The 20,914-nt window shown below is 40.5% G+C and overlaps 3 non-coding genes across 3 annotated transcripts; 1 reads left to right on the plus strand and 2 right to left on the minus strand.

Moving 5' to 3' along the window:
• Positions 1–15,368: 15,368 nt before the first annotated feature.
• Trnas-gcu (transfer RNA serine (anticodon GCU)) lies at positions 15,369–15,450 on the minus strand. The gene has a single exon. It is a non-coding gene; the product is annotated as a tRNA-Ser (tRNA).
• A 2,939-nt stretch (positions 15,451–18,389) lies between these two features.
• On the minus strand, positions 18,390–18,471 carry Trnas-gcu (transfer RNA serine (anticodon GCU)). The gene has a single exon. It is a non-coding gene; the product is annotated as a tRNA-Ser (tRNA).
• A 2,108-nt stretch (positions 18,472–20,579) lies between these two features.
• Trnas-gcu (transfer RNA serine (anticodon GCU)) lies at positions 20,580–20,661 on the plus strand. Its single transcript has one exon. It is a non-coding gene; the product is annotated as a tRNA-Ser (tRNA).
• Positions 20,662–20,914: the final 253 nt, after the last annotated feature.

Raw genomic sequence — 20,914 nt, forward strand, 5'->3', positions numbered from 1 at the left:
CAGAAAACAGTGTCCCGTTCAGTGAAACACAGGCCATTGAAAGTCAATCTCCCAAATTCAAAGATAGGATGAAGCAGGTGGATGAGAGCTATCGTAGCTTTTTGTTTGATGGTGAGGTGACCCCATGTACTTCTGGTGAGGCAGGTAAGCCAGTGGTCATCCTGCGGGATACGGGGGCCTCTCAGTCGTTGATGGTGGATGGTGGTATGACTTTTCCACCAGATAGTGCAGTGAATGCAAAAGTCTTGATTCAGACTGTTGATGGCAGTTATATGTCAGTGCCACTGTATAGAGTGGATTTGAAGTGTGACCTAGTTTCTGGTCCTGTGACTGTTGGAGTTGTTCCTGAGTTGCCCATGGCAGGGATTGATTTCCTGTTGGGGAATGACTTGGCTGGGGACAAGGTGGTTGCGTCTCCAGTTGTTTCAGATAAACCAGTGGTGGTTGCTGAAACTGAGCAGTTGCAGGAGGAGTTTCCTGGGATTTTCCCAGATTGTGTTGTGACTAGGTCTCAGGCTCGTAGAGCTGTTCAAGATGATGCGGATTCTGTTGATGTGGAGGAGAATTCCGGTGTTTGGTTGGCAGAAACCTTTTTCAAGGATTTGAATGATGGGGTTGCTGTATTAGGCTCCGAGGCTAACAGTGATGGGCTGTTTAGCAAGTCTTCCTTGGTTGAAGCACAGCAGGCAGACTCTGAGTTGAAAGGCTTGTCTCAGACGGCGTGTTCTGAGGCTGAGGCTGAAAAGGTCCCTGAGTGCTATTATGTCAAAGATGGCATTTTGATGAGGAAGTGGAGACCTCCCCATAGGCCAGCTGATGAGGATTGGACGGTGGTCCGTCAAGTTGTTGTCCCTCCTAGTTACCGCAGTGAGATCTTGAGGATTGCTCACGAGTTACCTGTTGGCGGCCATTTAGGCGTCAGAAAGACAAAGGATCGGATCATGAGGCATTTCTATTGGCCAGGGCTGAATGTGGATGTGGCTGAGTTTTGCAAGACTTGTCACACATGTCAGGTGGCTGGTAAACCACAGCATTCAGTGAAGCCGGCGCCATTGATTCCGATACCTGCGTTTGAAGAACCATTCAGTCGGGTTCTAGTTGACTGTGTTGGACCTTTGCCTAGGACTAGGTCGGGTCATAAGTACCTCTTGACAATCATGGATATGTCTACACGGTTTCCAGAGGCTATCCCATTGAGAAATATCACTGCTAAGACTGTGGTAGATGCTCTAGTGCAGTTTTTCACTAGGTATGGGTTGCCCAAGGAAGTGCAGTCTGACCAAGGGTCAAATTTCATGTCAGGCATATTTCAAGAGGTGATGTATCGTTTGGGTGTGAAGCAGCTGAAGTCGTCAGCTTATCATCCCCAATCCCAAGGTGCGTTGGAGCGCTACCACCAGACCCTAAAGACAATGATTAGGGCATTCTGTGAGGAGTATTCCGAGGATTGGGATAAGGGCATCCCTTTCCTGCTATTTGCAACGAGGGACTCCCCAAATGAGTCGACGGGTTTCAGCCCATTTGAGTTGGTGTACGGTCATGAAGTTAGGGGCCCACTGAAGCTCATCAAAGAGAAATTCATGACTGAGGATGATGAGGTCCACCTACTTGACTACGTGTCAAAGTTTCGTGAAAGGCTTTCAAAGGCTTGTGAGGTAGCTAGGGAACACTTGAAAGTGTCACAAGACTCTATGAAGAGAAAGGCAGACAAAAATGCCAAAGCCCGAACTTTCAACCCAGGTGACAAAGTTCTTGTACTGCTGCCCATACAAGGTGAACCACTGAAAGCCAAGTTCAGTGGCCCGTACTATGTCAAAAAGAAACTCAATGATGTGAACTATGTGATCAGTACGCCAGACAGACGCAAAGATCAGAGGGTGTGTCACGTAAACATGCTGAAAGAGTACTATGAGAGAAAGGCTAGTCAGCCGGTAGGTGTTACCCAGGTGGTAGAAGAAGAAGTAGATGAAGAGGGAGAAGCTCAAGATGAGAATGGAAGTGAGCCCTCTAGTGCCAGGTTGTCTAACTCAGAGATGTTAGGGAAAGTAGATGAGGCACTGAACTACCTACCTGATAATCAGAGGAAAGATGTGACTAGTCTGTTACATGAGTACGAAGAATTGTGTAAGGACAAACCAGGCTGCACCCCTCTTGCTGTACATGATGTTGATGTAGGAGATGCTGACCCTATCAAGCAAAACCCTTACAGACTAAACCCGAGCAAACTGCAAAAAGTAAGGGAAGAGGTTCAATACATGCTAGACAATGACATAATAGAACCGAGTAAAAGCAGTTGGAGCTCTCCAATCGTCATGGTGCCCAAACCGGATGGGTCTCAAAGATTCTGTATAGATTACAGAAAGGTGAATGCCGTGACGAAAACAGACTCTTTCCCCATTCCCAGACTAGAAGACTGCATTGACAGGGTCGGAAATTCTGCATATGTCAGTAAAATAGACCTTCTAAAGGGATACTGGCAGGTGCCCTTGACCGACAAAGCCAGAGAGATTTCTGCCTTTGCTACACCAGATGGCTTGTTCCAATGCAAAGTAATGCCATTCGGCATGAAAAATGCTCCAGCCACCTTCCAACGGCTGACAAACCAAATCATTGCCGGACTTGACCACTGTGTAGTATACATTGATGACATCCTTGTGTATAGTGACACGTGGGAAGAGCACATTACACACTTGCGGCAACTTTTTGATCGACTCAAGGAGGCTGGATTGGTGATTAATCTGGCAAAGAGTGAATTTGCAAAGGCCAAAGTGGTGTATCTGGGGCATGTAGTCGGTCAGGGACAAGTATTGCCAAGAGAAGCCAAGGTAGAGGCTATACTAGGCTTTCCCATCCCCCAATCCAAGAAGGAGTTGCTCAGATTTCTGGGCATGGCTGGTTTCTACAGGAAATTTGTACCGAATTTCAGCACTGTAGTCACCCCCCTAACAAACCTGCTGAAGGGCAAGGCGAAGTACACGTGGACTGATGAGTGTCAAAGAGCCTTCGAGAAACTAAAGGCAGTCCTTGCTAATGAGCCTGTTTTGGCAGCTCCTGACTTCGCAAAGCCATTCAAGGTGGCAATAGATGCTAGCGATGTAGGAGTGGGAGCGGTTTTGCTCCAAGAAGATGAAGAAGGCACTGAACGACCAGTTAGCTACTTCTCCAAAAAATTGAACACATACCAGAAGAAGTACTCCACAATTGAGAAGGAGGCTCTCAGTCTCATCCTTGCCCTCCAGCAATACGAAGTGTACTTGACAAATAGCAAAGGGGAGATCACGGTCTATACTGACCACAACCCCTTGGTCTTTTTAGACCGGTTCAAAATGAAGAACAACAGGTTGTTCAGATGGAGCATGATGACGCAGCCATATGCACTCAAAATCAGACATGTGGCAGGCAAAAACAATGTAATTGCCGACGCTCTGTCAAGAGTGTAACATGAAGAGAGTATCAAAGGTGAAAAGTTTTCACCGCATATCATTTCCAGTGTATGTGTTTAGCATATTCATTAATGTGTGCAAAACAGTTTGATATGATTGTATAAGCTCTGAGAATCCAAGCAATATCATTGTAAATGGTATCCATGAAAAGAGAACATGGAATTAATGCAGCTATCCAAAAGGCATGTGATAGTATGTGATTATTGTTGCTTGACTTGGATTTTACCTCACATTCATTGTAAATAATAATGAGAAATTGTGAAGGTAAAAGAAACCCTTGCTACGGCAAGGCTTTCTTTTTCCCATGGGGGATGGTGTCACAAATGTACACACTAGTAATTATGTACATATGTATGATGTACTGTATGCATGGCTGTTTTAATGTGTATGTACACAGGTTGACCAGATTAATGGAGAACATTCTATGTGGTATAGATATAGTACATACAGGCTGACCAGATCAGTGGAGAATTTTCTAGGTGGTATACAATGTAGCTATACAGTACATGCATGTAACAGGAAATACATTATAGCTCACTCAATCTAGAATGATTTCACCCATTCCAGAAAGTTCTGGGAAGTGCTAACATATTTGGCTGAGTGAGGCACTGTCCCTGTAGCCCAATGTGATTGGTAGTTATTCTTGGCAGTGATGTTTTGTACATAGTTAGGCAGTGAGTCATCCAGGTTTCCTGGAACTTAGACTGGCTAGTAGGTTGGAGAGAGTTATAGAATGTGCTAGAAGGGGTGAATAGATAGTATATAAGCTAGAGAAATTCTGCAGTAGGCAGAGTACCCAACACCTCTGCTCTGAAAGTTACGTCACTTCTGGCTCTGAAGCGACTTGTTATAGTCAGTCCTGTGTTACCTGCTGACCTGTTATGTTTGTGGAGATACTTGGCCTGGGAGACATTTTGCCTGCAGATAATTAATTTGTCTTCATTGGGGATAGACACCATTTTTGTGTCAATGGACATTGCTACGGAAAAGCTGTGACGGGCTGGATTCCTAGCTGGACAATATTAAGTGAATCATCATTCAACGCATCAACTGGACGTGGTCGTCACGTTTGGAATCTGCACGTTTCGCCGTGGACATATATTGTGGATTTTACCCCGGATCTATACCGTGGACTATCGTAACCTGCGCCTCTGGAGTTACGTCGGAGGAATCATTCATCGTTGCGTCAAGGATCATTCGTCTGTGCATCGAACATCGTATTTGGACACTTTCAAAGGATTATTTAATACGTGTAAGTGATTCCACTACCGATTTATAACTGTTTCTATTGATCATTGTTGTATTGATGTGACGCCGATTACCAGTCTGTACCCACAATATCACTGTTAATAAACCGCCTGAACATCAGTTGATTGTTTCTTTTGTGCGATCATTCTCAGAGTGATTTTGGTCGTAACAGTTGGTAACTTTAATTCTAGGATGACTTGTCTCCAAGATTTTGTTACTATTGAGACTGAAATTCAGAATGAAACTGGTTTGCATTTTATGAATGATTCCATTTTCAATGCAAGAAATGAGCTTGAATCTTGTGGTATTTGCACCAACAGATACAATATGCATCACATGACCAATAACAGTGGATTTAAATTGATAGAATTGTGTAAATGTTTAGATTTGCATTTGTCAATTGTAGAATTGGTAATGATAAAGGTAAAGGTAGCAATAGCCTTATGTGAACTTGATGTGAGTTTCAGTATTTACTTTTATGGAGATATCCCTGATGACATATGTGTGACTACTTTATCTTATTTTTGTTTTATTATCATCTGACATATTTTGAGCAATTGTTCAGTTGTTAGAACGGGAAAGGAAGAGAGTTATTCAATACATCAAATCCTGTTATCCTCTAAGTAAAGTGCAAGTCAAATTTTCATCCACAACAGCCTCAAAATATGTTGATTAAGTGATCATAAAACTTCAAATACTGTTCATACCATGCAATTTCAAGAAGGAGCCACTAGTAGCCTCGGAGTCACTGATGGGAAGCACATCATCCTTCAGCGACCTAGAAATTCAGGTTACACGTTCTACAATCACAAACATCAGCTTTCAATTGTGTTAATGGAGGTACTAGCTGATGCCGATTACAATTTTCTCTACATTGACATTAGGAGACAGAGGAGAGTATCTGATGGAGGGTTTCGTTTTTTTTCCCCCATGAACTACATTACAGCATGCTATCAACTCAAACTGTCTTAACAACAGACCCATGTCTAGTCACTCTTTGCTACCTAATTCACAATCTGCGCTGTAAGAAATAGGTGAAAAACAGAAGGCGTCAAAAAGAACCTGGCTGTCAGTCCACTTTTGTCACTGTAACTGAAGAAGGTAAGTCGGTCATTGACAAATACGAAGCATATCCAGCAGAAATGCAAATTCAAGTATGATTAGGGTATGTCTTTCATATATCCATCAAAATTAAGCCTAATGAGATAAGACATTTAGGAGAAGTTAGCAGTAGCTTTTGGTTCAATGTTGACTGAAAGGATTAGAGAAGTTTACAACTGGGTATTTTAGGGTGCATTTGTTAGGGTTGCTGAGTACTCAATGAATAACTGAATTTAATTGATTTTAAATTAACTATTTAGAACACTTTTTCACAATAAATTCAGGTTGGATAAAGATTGAAACAAAAACAAAAACCCCTAAAAACAACCAGCACCTACAAACGCCACTGATGCAATGCTTGACCCTACCAGATAAAGTGAAGGTGGCAAAGGATCCATGCTCTATCTGAATCTTGTTCAAGACCAATACAGAGAAAAGAACATGGCCTTTAGAAGATGGAGTTTGTTGAGCCACCGAACAGAGAGGGAGAGACTTCACTACAAGCGAGAAAATGGCTTAACTCTCAGATAAGCATGCAGGCACTGCGAAAGGCTCTCAGTGATGCGGTCCCGCAGCCAGTCCAGTGGTAACCTCCTCTTGTGTATCCATGACCCTTAACCTCCATTAAAGAATCACTAAGGTAAATTATGTACACACCACCAAGTCTTGCTAGACCAAATTGGTGGAGGACAAATGCTGCTCAAGCAGACCAAGGATAAGGTCCTCGCAATGTGAGCCATCTTGGAAGAGGTAAATTAAGAGAAAGGAGGTGCATTCATATTCTACTTGTATGTAAAAAGCCCAAGACAAATAAAAGATGTGCACGTGTAAGTGACAAGAAAGCGGTATGCCTGGAAATGGGAAAAAATGTAGAGGAGTGGGAGAGCACTCTCTACATTTGGTAATTACCAAACTGTCAGATGTTGCCTACCGAATCCAACAGAACTTCAGGTGGAACCCCATGGTGGTGCACATTGACAGAATGAAGCCATACTGTGGTCCAATACTAACAAGCTGGTTAAACATGCTGCCAGTGAGAAGGAATTCATAGATTTTTAAAGTGACTTGGGTATATGTATGCATCCCTTGTTTAATTAATTCTTAAAGATGCCTTCTTGCTGGCATTGCCAACAGTGGGAGCCAAACTATGCTGACATGATGGCTAACGTGACAGATTTACTGTATGGATATTATCCAATGATTTTTAAGTGCCAGAGGTGCAAAGTGTCTACAAAAACTGGGCAGATATTAACTGGCACTATAACAGGCAACACCCTCATCACAGAAGGGAAACCACCTCTATTGTGCCAGAGACAGCACAGGAGGAATTTAAACTGTCTGCTAATTATCGTTCATTAATTACATGATCAGAGCAACATTCTGATCAGTTTCAAAGTGGAAGAATGGGTGTGGTTACATCGAGTGCAGAGAAAGAGAGGTTTTTGCCCTAAATTCGAGCACAAGTGGACTGGTCCATATTTGGTCATTACCAAATTGCTAGATGATAAACAGAGTCCAATAGGACTCCAGAGGAAGCGCAGGGTGGTTCACGTGGACAGAATGAAGCTATACTGTGGTGCTGTGCAAAACTAAGAAGTAGATTAGACATGCTGAATGTCAGAAAGAATCTGACCTACACATGTTTGCCTGCTGTTTGTAACAAAAGCAACCACCGTGTGTTGAAAGTTTGAAGTAATGCAAGGGCAGTGAAGTCCTTAAGTTATGATCTTTGAAACATGGAGCAGGACAACCATTTTGGCGCATAATGAAAACACCTTGAACTAGAACTAGATGTACATGTATTTGTTGCTCAAGACTGACTGTAGTAACCTTTAGTGACAAGCCAGCACCATCAATTGCCCAGATTGCTCTTCAATTTACAGCAGAGGAAAATGAACAGAAATTTCCTGAGGCAGCAATGCAGGTAATTCAAGGAGATCACCTACATGGACGATATTGCTTCTCAGGGATTCAAAGTAAAGGGATCATCATCAGATGAGGACATTTTAGACAGATCCATGAAGATATCAGTGAGGAAAAAGTTCCTGGGGCCCGTTGCATAAAACTCCAACCGGATTTTTTTCTGGTTGAAATCACAAAATTCCGGTTGGAAACTCCCAACCGGAATTTTACGATTGCATAAAACTCCAACCAGAGTTTTCTACGGTTAGCCTGACAAAACTCCGGTTGAGAACATGAAAAATTCCGGTTGGTGTAACCCTTGCCCTCACACTAGCGGTTGCTACGCTAAAAACTCCGGTTGGACTTCTTTGTTCCAAAATGGCTGCAATTCTGCAGGCAATTCAGGCTGGGGAAGCTCTCAAAAGAGAAAGAATATTCCGAGATCGCCTGCATCCCTTAGATGCATACGACGACCAACAATTAAGAAAATTATACCGATTCTCTAGAGCTGGGTGCATTGCCATCATCAACAGGCTTGCCCCAAGGATTCAACATCCAACTCAGAGAAATATGGCTCTTCCACCCAGCCTACAAGTGTTTGTGTCACTTCGATATTTTGCCAGTGGAAGCCTTCTTGACGACACCAGTTTCGTTCATGGGATACACACATCGACTGCATGCAGAACCATTCAGAGAGTTGCACACGCACTCTTTGATATGAGGGATGAGGTAATTATTGATTTTATTTTGGTTCCCTTGATGAGAAATGATTGCAAAGCTAAAGCTGAACCAGTGTAAACCTTGCATGGCCTTGCCCTTGGATTTGATTGCTCAGCCTGATTAGAGGCTGGCCTGAGGGGTAGACTAACAATTAGACTAAGTATAAACACTGTATTCTGCCAGGATTCTTCAACTCCCTAAACTAAAGGCTACAGTTAGGCCTAGCAGAGTCTAGAGCAGCTTTTCAAGATGTGCTGTGATGTAGCAGACTATAACTTTGTATCAAGTAAAATCGTACTGTCACAGCAGCTGGGAGTAGCTCGCGCTCGCTACAGCTACCCTGTGCCAAGGCTGAGCTGAGCTAACCTGGAGTTGTATGGGAGCAAAAGATTGACTGATAGTCTCCTACACAGAAAAGACAGAGAAAGTTCAAGATAGCAAGAAAGTATCTAGATAAGAACTGACAAAGGAAAAGATCTTAAGCTTAAGTTTAATAGCAAGAATCTTCTACACATTTGGCTTTACTGCAGCCTTCTTTGAAAAGGGCAAGATTGGATTGCGGTGCTTGCAGGATTTAGCAGGTGGCTGGGATGATATGCTGACTAGAGAACAGTGGAAGAATTGAGGGGAAAAATGCTCCAAGAAACATCTGACCTAAATAGAGTGAAATTCCCAAGAAGTTTAGGTCCTCAACAATACGCTGGTAATCTGTTGAGATGTTTTTTTTTTCTTTACTGATATCCTCCCCACCCCCTGGGTTTTCAGTGTTCTAATCACACACAAACAGCTAGTCCAATGTCAAGTATCTGTAGACATCATTTTCATATCCTGCTAGAAATATGACTACAATCTTACTGATTGGTCAACAGAATTCTGAAAATTCAGCACTTTTCACTGTACCCTGCTTTAACATTTCTGCTTTTTTTGTCTACTCCAAGGCAGACATGACTCATTCCAACAGAGGTCCACTTTCATAATCCTTGTACTACATTATGATCTGCAAAATCATAACATTATACATGCATACACCTCTTTGTTCTACATTCCTTCTCTTATGCAGTACATATGGGGGCAACACAGTACATCCTAAATTCAACACTTCCAGAAGCAATGGACTATTCTTTGGACAAATTTTACACTACATGTTCATAAGATACAGAGCCTTCACTAACTCTACTGAATGTACAATTGTGTACCTCACACTCCAATCAGTCCATCATGCACATCTTGCTCTCCAAGTGCTCATTAGCTGTTTCACTCATTCCTGCACAGGCTTTGGTCTCATGGTTGACATAAACAAGACCAATGTCCTCGGTCAGGATGTCAGCTCGGCTCCCTGCATCTCTCCATCGGTGACTGCACCTCTGATGTGGTGGAAGACTCCACATACCTTGGTCCCACCATCTCCAACAGTCTCAACCTGGACACCAAGCTGAATTCATGAATTGGCAAGGCATCATCAGCAATGGGCGGCACACCTGTCAAAGAGAATGTGGAGATTATACTCATGTGATACAATCTTGTATCATCTTTATTCAGTCATTGAATTTTGTATGGTGTTTGCATGGTTATGATGATTGTGTATGAATTAAGGAACATCACAAGTGCAAATCTGATTTTAATCAAATCTGCAAAATATATAAAATACCAGTACGTATTTTGTTTCTCAGTTCCTGCACAAAGACATCTCATGGATTAGGGCCTAAATTGGTTTGTGTGATACCACTAATGATGAATGTGTATGACGAGACTGGGGGGTATTTCATAAAACTTCAGTGACAACAGTTTAAAGTATACACCAGATTGCATCCCTTAATATGTAAAATTGTCAAAGCTCCCTATTGTAGATGGGGAACACTTCCCTTCACCTTGAAATTTGAACGCGCGAAGCACCACCAAAAGCCAGGCCAGTGCCAGGGAGCCCTGGAAGCACCCAGATTGCCGAACAGTGCTGTGGTTGGTTGATGAAGCTACACTTGTATCTCGGTCGTCTGAACTGGTGACCACTCCCACTGGTGCATGGTGTTCTAAATAGAGTTCTCTACGGAGTCGGTAGAGCTGTCTTCACTGTGCAAACAGAACGAAAGCCTTGGACCTTGCCTTCTTCGTTCTTGCCAATCTTGGTATCTACTCGCAGTGACTCTAATCTATGAAGTGCGGTGCATAACCAGTAGGACCTAAGTCGTGACCACTTCACTCTGCTCTGACCACGTCTGAATTTTTTCGGTAGAGTTGGTGTAGATGCAGTTCAGGGCCGGTGTAGATCTACATGGATGGGTAGATCTAGTTCAGTCAAGGAGGTAACTCCTTGGTTCAGTGATGGAATAGTCCTGACATTCCGACCGACATACAATGTAAGTTTACACTAACTGCCAGCAGCAGAGTCTAGTCAGTGTCCCTTTAATTCTCTCGTCTTTCCAGCTCACACAGTGCTAAATGCTACTGCTAGGAGCTAGGTCCAGGTGGACGCACATGAGTGTCGGCCACTCTTCCTGAGTTCTAACCCGTGGTGGCAGCATACGGTAGTCCAGTGCCGTATATTAAGAGAGTCTGGCCAACTCATAAATTGAACGCCATGTCGTTACCCAGCGTACAGTGCGCTTATGGTTTTAGCGTGTGCGCTTTGGGGTTAGCGCAGGCGTCCCAAAGGCGCAAGGCACTGTGTTGCTTGACTATTTTTTTTTTTTTAGAGAGAGAGAGAGAGAGAGAGAGAGAGAGGGGAGAGGTAGAGGGGGAGAGAGAGAGAGAAAGGGTGTAGGTTGGGAGAGGGACATTCATTCATTCCATCCATGTTGAACAAAGCCAACATTCAATCATTTTTACACATTCAAATAGACACAATCACACAGGTATATAAACAATAGGGAAGCTGTTTAAAGGACATTCCTGAATATAAATAATGAAGTAAGTTATTGCTGTATAAATAAAATAAGAATTCACAGTATGTCGTGTCGTAAACTTTCACTAGACTGTATAAGACCCTATGCTATATTGTATATTTAGTAAGTTGTCCATAGAACAAGAATATTGTGGAACAAAATGATACAATGTATATTATTTACAATTCTAGCTGTACTGTGCACAGACGATAGACGAATTTCACAGTTTTACTGTTTTGCACATAAATAACCATCAATTACCATCCTATTTAGTACCATAAACTGACATGAAGGCCTACTAGTATAAGTAGGCCCTAATTCAAGAGGAATACACCTATGTACAATGTATATACAACATGAAACGTCATCGGCGAGTGCATATAAGGGTATGTAAAATGATCTCAAATTGTTTGAAAATAATTCCAAAAAAAGACTTGTAATTGAACAATTGAACACTGAGCACAAGTACCTGGATAACATAATAATCATGAGGGATATCCTCAGTGACATCCGTACCAAATATAAACTATGATCATGCAGGACCATTGAATGGATATGAAATGAGCTTTAAAAAATGAAAATGTCCAAATGGCGACCGGTATACCTCCGCCATATTACATTGTTCTTAGCAGATGTAGAGTACGCCTTGACAATGTTACACGACAGTTTCACATAATATTATTGGCAGAAAAATTTGTCACAAAATTTAATGCGTCGAGTGTTTACTTTCCTTGAACTAGGTGTAAATGGATGAGTTTTATTCAAAAGAGAAGTATTAAGGAATTTGAGCATTTTTTACTCGTAAGTTGTAAAAAAAATTTTCATGGCAATACTTTAAGCGGTTATTTTACAAATCTGCGGAAATTACTGTCATTTTAGAATTTTCACTTTACCTTTGACCATCATGGCCAAAATCTTTCCCTATGCGTCATTGTGTAGTAATGGTAGCATGCAAATACCGCGTTTGGTTTTAAGTTTGTGCATTGGGTATAATCTCCAAGGTATGGATGAACTGGGTAATAATATTTCAACAATAGATAGTAGAATTTTAACATTTTACCTGACATCGATCCTTGACCTTTGCCACCTCCCATGACCCCCAACCCCAACCCCCCCCCCAAAAAAATATAAAAAAATCAAAAATAAATAAATAGATTAAAAAAAATCACAAGCGAATCATGGTCGGGCAGTAAGTTTCGTCTGGAAATACATGTACTCACCTTCAGAAATTGTGTACAGATATGGGGAAATGGCAGTATTTTAAGATTTTAACCATAATGATTTTGACCGTTCACTTTGAGCATGTTTACACAAAACATGTTATATGCTAAAAAAAAAAAAAAAAAAAAAAAAAACTTCGTCCACTCCTACATGCACACAATCATGTCAAGTTTCATGGCCAACGATTTCAACAAAATTGATTACGAATGAAGGACAGACAAATGCCTCAGGCGACACTTCGTACGTTATAGCGGTGACATACAATCTTAATGTGAATCAAAACTTGGATAGTCTGAAAGACACCGCGAGGAATCCAAAGAAAAAAAAATCATATAGTTTTCCCCGTCACACTCTAATTTCCCACTTCTTTCCTTCGTTTTGGATCTGTCGGAAAGCGGTGCATCATTACACTTGAGCAAGGTCGGTTAGCGCAACGCCATGCTGCGCAGGAAAGGCACGACGAATTTTCAGTTTATCGCAGTAAGATATCAAAATATCTTTCGTATACTTCAATAAAATAGACAACGGCAAGGACACTGCACCGTGACTGATATTGGGGATGTCCCAAAGGCAAGCAATATTAACGCGTAGCTGCGCATGTTCAACAATGGGCACTGCGTATGAACTCTGCTCACGCCCGCGTGATTGACTTTGGTAACGACATGGCGCCTGTAGATCACGGGACCAGCTTTTGACCAATCACAGGCTTCAAAACACATAAGCCGAAAACCGAGTTGGCCAGACTCTCTTAATATACGGCACTGTATTAGTCCAAAAGTCCCGCGTTCGGTGCATGCACAGTAGAGTTCTGTGGTTCGGTGTTGGCAGTGATTTGATACTAGTAGTCTGGTTTACAAACCCTTTATATCTGTAGTCCCTCTCACAAAATTTCTCTTCCATGGTGACGAAGTCATGGCCTGCAACAAAGTCGCCCCTTTTACTGAACGCAACCAGAACAAGCCATCTCAACCCGCTACTTCTTTTTTTTTCATTTATTTAGAAGACATTGATATTCTTTGGAGCTTACTAGTACAGCATATGGTCTGGAAATTAGTCTAATGATTCGATTGCGCAAGCATTTTTTTTTTCTCACGGATGATTTCACTCGATTTATATAATGTGTTTGGGTTTTTTTATATGCCCTCGTAAGTGAGAAGGAGTTACAGACTTACATGATTCAATATATTCAAGTGATATAGGTTTGGTACATGTCAAAACTTTCTCATGAAGAAATTGTTAGTAGGGATGACTTATAATCGAGTTATCTATGTTGAAGAGAGATTATTTGCAGTATAGATTTACAAATAGATTTTTTGTGTTTTGAATCGCATTTGTACCGTTTTTTGTTCATGTTACACCCAGAATGGGTTGATTTATGAATGATTTGAATGAAATCAATACATTTTTTATCTATTTATTTATTCAGTTTTCTTTACCCAGGGTAGCCCCATCAGTGGTTTAAACACTGTTATCCTAGGGGGCCCTGCAACAGAATGACAAAATATAACAGTTCAACAAACACAAAATAATAAATCAAGGACATTCCTTTTTACATCATAACATAAGCACAATATCAATATTCTATATAAATGAAAAAATGCAAAGTTAATCGTTGACGATAATAATATACAAACTCATATTATTTGAAAAAAATACCTTAACATTAAACAGGAATATCAAAAATACCAGAATTCTACCCCAAGTGAGATATGTATGCTCTTATGAACGCTTGAAGAGAGGTGGCGTTTCGGACTTCAATATCAAGGGAAAAAAAAGTAAATCACTGTCTTTACACAAAAGTTCTAGTTCTGTGTCTTGTCACAGTGACGTGTTCATGATTTGATAAACAGTGTCATTGCTATAATAAATATTATCTATTTATTTGTTTGGTTTTGGAGTATTATGTTCAGTATTTATATTTAGTCAATGTTAGGCTGCGTTCACATAGAAGTATACTATTCGGGTATTCGGGCTCGTTTTTCGAGGGCACGCGAATAGCTTGAATCGAACGATAGGATTTCCTCACACCGGTTCACATAGGAGGGCACTATTCGAAAGTATACCGAATAGCTGCGAAAAGTACATGTATAGCAAAGTGGGTATCGAGCTTGTTCGATTTTCTCTCGTTTATGAAATAATCACACTATTTGTCTGGACTTGCCCTTTGGCAAAAATAAGCATGTAGACTGACATTTTGACGCAGTTTAGAAATTGTTAATAAGATTTGCTGGGATGTAGGAGGAAGAAATCCTCACTGCATGGGATGGTGAGTTGACGGTGCGGGTGATGGTGTACTCGGTGCCTGAATAGCGAATAGCGAATAGCGAATAGCGAATAGCGAATAGCGAATACCGAATACCGAATACCGAATACCGAATACTTCTATGTGAACGCAGCCTAATACGGTAATATCAACTCAAACATGGAGTGGAGTTTCAGTGTAAACTGTAAACTGAATGACATGTTGACGAGAATACAAAATCATACTTTTTCATATTGCATCGATTTAATTTGGCAGGATATCAGTTTCTGAATGTATATAATGTATGTGTTTCTCTCTCTCGCTCTCTCCTTCTCTCTCTCTCTCTGTGTGCCAGAACTACCAGATACAGCTTGTTTCAACGGGTTTTACCTGTTTTTGGAAAGCAAGGGATAATATTGTATAAAAAGGGTTGATGGGAGGATCGACAAAATATTTTTACAAAAATGACGAAACAGAAACTAGAGTAGAAAGAAGGCCTGCTTTTGATACTGAGTATTCGATAACAACTGCTTTAAATTTCTGCTGATCTTTGCTAAATCTACCGTTGTGACAATAAAGGGACTCGAATTTTAGGTCACGCAAGTAAAAGTTCGACGAGGATGGGATTCGAACCCACGCGTGCAGAGCACAATGGATTAGCAGTCCATCGCCTTAACCACTCGGCCACCTCGTCACCACGAAGGCTACGGTTGTCGTTGTCAAAGTGTCTCTTTATTATGATATTTACAATGTCAGGTGGGCTCTTATGATTACTAGTATACTCAAAATAAACGTCCCCCCCCCCCCCCTCTCTCTCTCTCTCTCTCTTTGGACTTGTCTCGATCATGGACCTACCACACATAGACATTCATCGCTCGTTAATTAGTTCGTGCACCTGTTTCTGTCAAAAGCGTCACAACAACATTTTTAACATGCTTTCCTGCTTTGATCCAGTGTTGTCCATCGGCAGCCAGCCTAAATAAAAACAAGACGGCGCTTTGATGAAATTGTTTTAGCAATGATTTCGCAATATACACTACAACTGCACATGCATTTTTCTTGATTTAAGAGAGTTATTATCTTCTGCGCAAGTAGTTTTTAGATTTCTCAAAAATCTAAAAACTACTCGCGCAGAAGATAATAAGTCTATTAAATCAAGAAAAATGCATGTGCAGTTGTAGTGTATATTGCGAAATCATCGCTAAAGCAATTTCATTTGCGAAATGCAAGTACTTTACAAGAAAAAGCAAAAGCAGATTGACTGATTTGTAATCTATTTTTCCCCATTTGTCGCACATTGTTTCAGAGTAAACATGGGCAGTGACAGCTGCCAGACGACATGCTTGTCTTGCCATTCAGGGATGCATGGCTGCAAGTGGCCGCTTCAGTAATTACCAATTTTGTGACGCAAAATTTGTTCTTGTTTCAGGTTTGGTGCTCCCCAACATTGGTGTTTATTCAAAGGCTGAGTCGAGTCTGAAAGGCACCTCAGCCAAATAGGACCGAAATGAGGGAAACTGGGTTCTTTTGTCAGTGATGATGCACGATTACACAATCGTCATTGTCCAAACGTCTGAATGTACTCATTAAGATACACATAATCAGGTGGCGGTGGTGAACATTGGATCAAAGAAAGACCTCCGTTCATGGTCCATATGTGTAGTAGGTCCATGTCTCGATGCACTCATAGCCACCATTGGGATACAAACGACTATAAACTTTATCTGTGTAGGATAATACCCCGCGTTCCATATAAATTTTGTCTTATCGGTCACTTGTCAGAAACAAAGTTTGCTGCTTCCGGCCACCAACGGAAGTGTATCGGTCTGATTAATTCGACTGGTGTTGGTCTACTATCAGGTCAGTGTCAGACGTGTTGGGTGATGATGCGATGAGAACTAGGCAAGATCGTTCGATGAGGATCACGCGTGACATGTCTCACATTGACCTCATAGTCGACCAACACGAGTCGTAATCAACAGACTGCGGTCCGATACACTTCGGTGGGTGGCCGGGAGCAAATAACTGTGCTTCCGACTCGAGTGACTGATGGGAAGAAAATATATATTTTAGGAATGGGGTATATATTGTCGTATTTCGGACCCTGATATGATATCAGCAACAAACGTCCTACCTTAAAATCAAATTTAAAGCAAGTTCAGTCTGCAGTCTACTTGGTATTGTTTCGCTGATATACATCTTTTGTGAACGAGTTCAATCTCTAAGCTTCAGATGACTGGACCTGTGCAAATGCAATCCGAAGTGCCCATGGTGTATAAAATGGTGTCTGGATGGACCTATAGTATTTTTAAATGCAAACCTGTTCTGATATTCTCTTTTTATATACATGTTCTTCTAATCCTAATACACGTACCTGTGCAAATGATAATAAGAAAAGAATACAGTAATGATAGTCCATAATTCTTTTTTTTTAATGCGCCCTTTTGGCGCGACTTGCTAATGTGCCCAATCATGACGTGACGGCAGCCCTTTTCATATTGCCCTCGCCCATGCGCGTAATGCGCTCATAATAGGACGAGTAGCAGACGACATCATGCAGGCACATTCGTGTGTACCCGGCAATGAATCTTACGCATGCATAATTATGAGTAGGCAATTCACCGTCAAAAATGCCAAGTAGTATTTTACAATATTGTATATCATTTGCGGGGACTGGCAAGGGATTCTCTCTTCTTCTTCTTCTTTTGCTATTCCTAATCAACGGAAAGACAGGGAAATGATATCATTAGATTTAGCTACGAAACCTCGTGCGAAAAAAACAACAACAAACAAACAGACCGCCAAGCAATTCGCCTTTGCTACAAACTTCGAAAAACCCGGCGCCGTACCGACAAAATTTCAGCACAGGAGATATTATGGAGACTGCGAACCTAGACATTCGACTTTCAGAAGGAAGTGAAAGGAAGAATGTAATGAGGTATATTTATGCATTTTCTTTACTTTCTTGATTCTTCACATACATTTTGCGATGATGATGCGTACCATCCATTGGATTATCATCAGATTCTATACGCCTACCCAAGCCTCAGTGTAACCCTACTATACTCGCCGTGCGAACCACAACTCAACGCGAGAGACAGTATGACAATTTCGTAGAAAATTTTACCTCTGATTTCGAAAGATAGATCAATTTGGAAATGAGTCATGTTGAAAAGTAACAGAAATAGTCAATTTGATTTTGAATTCATATAAGACCTTGAATGTGATATTATCTATAGTACTTGAGGTTTCTTCAGTAAACAAGTCTAGAGTTGCATGGTTGTCTTACCAAAAGACGGAGTCGGGATGCCGTGATATGCGCATTTTCTTTTCTTTCTTTTTTTCCCCCCACTGTTTGCTATTATCATTTTCCAAAGATTTATTATACGAGCTTATCTCAGATTGTAAAGTGTTTTCTTTCTTACAATTGCTCTTCCATTTAATATAAGACTGAAAGAAAAAATATTAAGACCTGTCAGTATACATAAGTCTTCATTTAGGGTGCAAGATGTATGGGTGTATATCGTTTGGACTATCAATAATTGAAGTTGGTTAATGCCAATCTTTGCAGAATAACGGTATACCGTTGTGACAACAAAGGGACTCGAATTTTAGGTCATTCAAGTAAAAGTTCGACGAGGATGGGATTCGAACCCACGCGTGCAGAGCACAATGGATTAGCAATCCATCGCCTTAACCACTCGGCCACCTCGTCACTGTGACGAGGTCTCTAGCTGTGGTTGGCAAAGTTTATCTTTACTTGGTTATTGCGATATATGTATTGCGATATTACAGGTGGGCCCTATGATACTCAAAATAAACATCGATCCCCCCCCTCTCTCTCTCTCTCTCCTTCTCTCTCTCTCTCTCTCTCTCTCTCTCTCTCTCTCTCTCACTCTCTCTCCCCTTCTCTCTTTGACTACAGTTTTTATATACTCACTTGTCTCGATGCACTCAAAAAGCCACCATTTGGATACAGCCGAGTACACACCATGTAATCTGAATAGGATATGGCGCAATCTAAAAGGTCCCTGTAATCCAAATGTATGTTGACCTCTATTGATTCCTTTTGATCTATATAGGCCTACATAACCATTTTACTGAATACTTAAAGGGGAATTCCAGATGATTTCACCTCATATATATATATATATATATATATATATATATATATATATTGTATATATACTATAATAAAACATTATATCGATAGTGTCATGCAAAGACTTATGAAAATATTATTGTGGTCCTTAACTATTGAGCAGATAAACAGATGCACTGAAAAACCAAAAACAAATTTGTCTATATTACACTGAACAAAAGAGATAACATTAATTATAAGGAGGCTCACAATTCCTGGATATAGCGTTGTAATTCCATTATACCATAACTTGACACGCAATTCAGCCTTTGGGCTGCTGATGTGTACCTTCCTTTTGATGAAATAAATCAATACCCATCCATCTATCTATCTATCTATCTATCTATCTATCTATCTTTATATTCTAATGTGAATCTGCCATGTCATTATATTCGTGTTTTTTTGTGATTTTTTAATGAATTTTTAAAAACATTCTTATTCCTCATCCCAGTCACTCCAAATTCTGAAACTCTGATGTATACAATGTATAGGATTAACCAGTTTATAGATGTTAAGTGCTAAAGTCTGAAAATCAGCCACAAGTCTCCTTTGAATAATCATGAATACGCATCATTATTTTCAAACATTTTCCTGAATTTTTTTCTGCACCCTGTTAAAGGTAGGGAATCCCATTTGCATGCCTTAAATGAAGAGTTGTATAAATACAGTGGTATGTTGAAGAGAGTATCATTTTAGAAATTCCCATAAAGTATTGAAAGTGGAAGGTAACATTTAGTACATTTTTATTGACCGTTAGATTTGAATTGAATTTTTTTCGGGGCTCACCGCAAATTCCAGTACATTACTAGGCTACCTTTGCAGACCCATGCACTGCATGTGTGTCCATCATGTATATTTTGTGAAGAAAGTTCATCAAAACTTACAAACATTTCTATATACATTCTTGCCACACACTTTATATGTTATTACATCAGCTCTTATACTTTTAGATTTGTGTTTATAGATTCACCTTTCTTCATATTCTTAGCTGCGATATCACCCCCTGTAACACTTGAGCCTATCAATAGACATAGTAACATGCCTTATTTGGTATTATATACCATTCATTGCTACTACACCTGCACTTACAACAGCATATGCAAAATGTTTCTAACAAATTTTTTGATGTAGCAATGAATGGTGGAAGGCACATAACCGTGTTATACTGTTTAGGTCAAGTGTTATGGAGGGTGGAGTCACAGCTGGAATATGAACAAGGATGGTCTGGAGGATTTTTTTAAAGAGATTTTATGGGGCTTAACAGGGTGCACAATGTATGATTTATATTTTTTCATGAAGTACTAGTGATTTGGTTATGCACAAACAGGAATGAAAAGAGGTCAACATACATTTGGATTACAGGGACATTGATTGCGCCATATCCTATTCAGATTACATGATGTATACTCGGCTGCATCCAACACTATGGTGGCTCATCCTGATAAGTGAATGGTCAAAGAGAGAGAGAGTGAGAAAGAGATAAAAGAAAGAGAGAGGGGGTGGCAGCAATGTGTATTTTGAGTATCATTATAGGGCTCACCCATATAGTATCTCAATACTTGTATATAAATCACTGCAATTTAACCAAGAGTTATTTACCAACCACAGGTAAAGCTTTCGTATAGTGACGAGGTAGTCCCTTTACGCAATTTAAAGAGTGCGCCCCCACCTAGAGGCCATCTGACGAGGTGGCCGAGTGGTTAAGGCGATGGATTGCTAATCCATTGTGCTCTGCACGCGTGGGTTCGAATCCCATCCTCGTCGAACTTTTACTTGCATGACTTAAAATTCGATTCCTTATCGTCTCAACGATTAATTCTGCAAAGATTGACATGGTTTAAAACAGTTATTATCAGTATTGTATTTATTTATAAGTAGTCAAATTGATATATGAATCCATATTGCACCTTAGAAGAAAACTGTATACTGACATGTTCTAATAGTTTTATCATTCTTTTTTTTTTATTATGGAAGACCAACTGTCGGGAAAAAAACAGATTTTTAACAAATCCAATAT

This window comes from Diadema antillarum, unplaced genomic scaffold (assembly GCF_040938485.1).
Source record: "Diadema antillarum isolate AM-2024a unplaced genomic scaffold, OU_Dant_1.0 seq00001481_RagTag, whole genome shotgun sequence".
In the NCBI taxonomy this organism is placed as follows: domain Eukaryota; kingdom Metazoa; phylum Echinodermata; class Echinoidea; order Diadematoida; family Diadematidae; genus Diadema; species Diadema antillarum.